The sequence below is a fragment of the Myotis lucifugus genome, unplaced genomic scaffold (genome assembly GCF_000147115.1).
Source record: "Myotis lucifugus unplaced genomic scaffold, Myoluc2.0 scaffold_63, whole genome shotgun sequence".
NCBI lineage: Eukaryota > Metazoa > Chordata > Mammalia > Chiroptera > Vespertilionidae > Myotis > Myotis lucifugus.
The window spans coordinates 2,727,552-2,731,043 of record NW_005871111.1 but is presented as its reverse complement, the minus strand read 5'-3'; positions in this window follow the sequence as shown (position 1 = coordinate 2,731,043).

Genomic DNA, 3,492 nt, shown 5'->3' with positions numbered 1-3,492 from the left:
CACTGTAGAGTACCCATTGGTTTGCTGCGGCATCTATCCCTCCCGATGACAGAGAACTTGTTTCTGGATCCTCAGTACCTAGCGAGGCTGGTACACAGAAGTGCTCAATAAGGATCTGCTGGATGTTCCTGACACTACCTTTTCCAGCTCACCTGCAGACTCGGGGATAGCCATCCCTTACCTAGGACTAGCTACGACCCCAAAGAAAGTATTTAAGGCACTGAATGCAACAGGTGGCCTCGGCATCAATATCCCTTTGTAGTCAGTTCCAGGTGGCCATGAATCAAATTGTATGACAAGATGACTACACGGAGCCCCAGGGTCCCTACTGATAATTATCTCTATTCCTTTGAAGACATCTTATCTTCCCAAGATCTGGTTCCTCTGGGTTACAAACCATATCTCTTCTTGGCGATACTCAAATTGGGTGGCTGATATTCTTTTAATTTAAAAAAATTGAAAGCCTTGTAATTCTAAACAATATGAGTCAAAAGTAATTTTCCCTTATGTGACTGACAAGCACTATGAATTGGTTCCCTCATTCCTCCTCTTTTCTATCCCCTCTTCCACCTTTCTCAACTAGAGGCTAGAAAATGAAACTCAAATGAGAGACTTTCTTTCCCAATATCAATGTGTTCACTGACTGCTGCTAAAACTATCTGATAAAGTAAGGCAGATGTTTATTACTAAACATTCAAAGGACATTTACTAAACACTAATTACTGAGTTAATTAGAATACACATGAGGCTGCTGCAAGAAGAAACCCAAAGTTAAAAAAGCTTAAACAAGATAGATGTTTATTTGTCTCTCATGTATATATTCTTTTCCAGATAAAAAGTCCAGATATTCAGTCCAGGACCAGGATGACAGCTCAGCGGTGACAGGATCCAGGATCCTTCCATCTTATTTCTCGGCCATTCTGAAAGTACTACCTTTACTCATATAGTTGAAGATGGCCCACATGCATTCCAGCCCAAGGAGAAAAAGGGAGAAGAAATGGCCTACTCCTTTCCTTCTAAGAGCACAACTTAGAAGTTTAGCATATGTATTACACATGTTCACATCCCTTTGGCCTGGTCACATGACAGATTCAGCTGCAGGGAAGGCTGGGAAATGTTCCCAGTGAAAGCTCCTATTACTATAGAAGAATAGGAGGAGGAAGAGAACAGAGAACAATAAAAACAAACATTGGGAGGAACAAGCAGGAGCCTGTGCCATACTTCTATATGCCAGGCACTGTGCTGGGTACCAGGGGTAGAAAAAAATAAATCCTAGTCCTTCCCTCAAAGAGCTCAGTTATTACTACAAACTCAAAAGTGTCCATGCACCTTTGTATCACCAGAGACCAGCCCAGAGCCCTGGACTCTATTCATGTTAAACAAATATTTATTGATGCCAATCAGTAGAATCAGAAAAAGATTCCCCTAGGACAGCCGTGGGCAAACTACGGCCCGCGGGCCGGATCCGGCCCGTTTGAAGTGAATAAAACTAAAAAAAAAAAAAGACCGTACCCTTTTATGTAATGATGTAAAGTGTCCATGCACCTTTGTATCCACCAGAGCCCAGCTCAGAGCCCTGGACTCTATTCATGTTAAAAAAAAAATATTTATTGATGCCAATTAGTAGAATCAGAAAAGATTCCCCCAGGACCAATATGTGACCAGTACTGAACTGGGTCTTGGGAAACAACTATGGATATGGCATCATCTGCCCTAAGGAGGGCCCAGTCTAGTCTAGGAGGCAAGAGGGAACATATGCATGGAAAGACGATGCAGTAAGGGATTGCCAAGCCCAGTGCCAAAGGAGGAAAGGCTCTTTGAAGCCTGGGACAGCCAGAAATGGCCCTGGATGAGGAAGGATGGCATCAGCTGACTCTTACCAGCAGAACAGGTCTTAGATGAGATGTTGGGATAGCTGGAGGCAGGGTAACCAGATGACCAGTGCTGGTGTCAGCTCAGTACATAAGAGAGCCCTGCTAAGCCCACTTGGGTGGAGACACTGCCCTCTTCTCCCACCAGGCAGAAACTGTCCTAGATAATCCCTCACACAGCTGCTGCTCCCCCCAGAAGACAGGAATTGAATCGCCATATTCCAAACACAAGCCACCCAAGCCCCCACCTTGCCCATCATTACTGATTTCATGGTCTCCATTAAAACAGCATTTCCCTAAAGCAATGTTCCCAGGGGTGGAAGAAGGGCAGAGATTAGCTGCAGGGGTTGCCATGGAGAGCTTCAGAAGACCGTCTGCCCTGGATGGTTTAGACTTTCCCCTCCCTCAAGGTTATTTCTTAAGGTCAGATGCTCTCAAAAGTGCCTCCCAGTTGTAAGAATCTGAGCATCTAAATTGGAACCCTGAGATCTGAAACTCCCTAGGATAAAAGTGAGGAACACCTTGATCAAATGGAGAAGAAATCATTTGTGCAAAGGACACAGTACAGTACCTGACAAATAACAGTCCCTCAGTAAAGACTTGCTATTGTCATTTTTAGATTATTTATATAATTATTACTTTGGTTTTTTTTTAATCTATATTCATAATCCACCCCAACACAGAGAGAATTTAAAGTGGCTTATGACCTGGCCAGTGTGTCTCAGTGATTGAGTGTCAAACTATGAATCAGGAGGTCATGGTTAGATTACCAGTCAGGGCACATGCCTGGGTTTTTGGCTCAATCCCCAGTAGGGGGCATGCAGAAGGCAGCCTACCAATGACTCTCTCATCATAGATGTTTCTATCTCTCTCTCCCTCTCCTTCCTCTCTCTGAAATCAATAAAAACATATTAAAATAATAAAGTGGCTTATGATACTATGAACAATATAACAAAAATTTTAAAGTCAGAGCTAGTTAATCTATCAATAAGACAAGGACGAAAACTGGGAAAACATCATACAAAGATAGGAAGAGCACAATATTCTAAAATGGAAGTGAACCCTGAGTTAACAAATTTTCTCTGAGTTTCCTTGCAGCCAAAGCAAAAAAAGAAAAACTATTTATGAAACTTTTGCCGTATGAAAGGCATAAACAAGCTAATGACAAAATTCCCAAGAACTCAGTTCAAAGCTTTGCTGAACCACATACTAGTTCTAGGGAAGTTAACCTGTGTCCTTGAAAAGTTAAGGGAAAGTCGGGGACAGGAGGGAGGTCCATGGATATTAAACTGAGGAATTACTGGATTAAACAAAGTCCAACAAATTTCTTTGTGGCAGGACTTTGCAGAAACTTTAATGTGCTTATTACAAATCTCCAAAGGGCAGTACACTGTGCCTTACTTATATAGTCAAGGAGCACTTGTTTGAATGGAATGTGTGACACTTTGGGAAATGCCCCTATGGATGAACGCACAATCACAACTGTAATTTTACTGTTATCATTGAAACACAAGTCAGACTACGACTCTTTACCAAGAAATCATCCTTTTTGCTTTTCTTTAAAGAACAAGGTTCTAGCCTAGCCGAACTGGTTTGGCTCAGTGGATAGAGCATCAGCCTG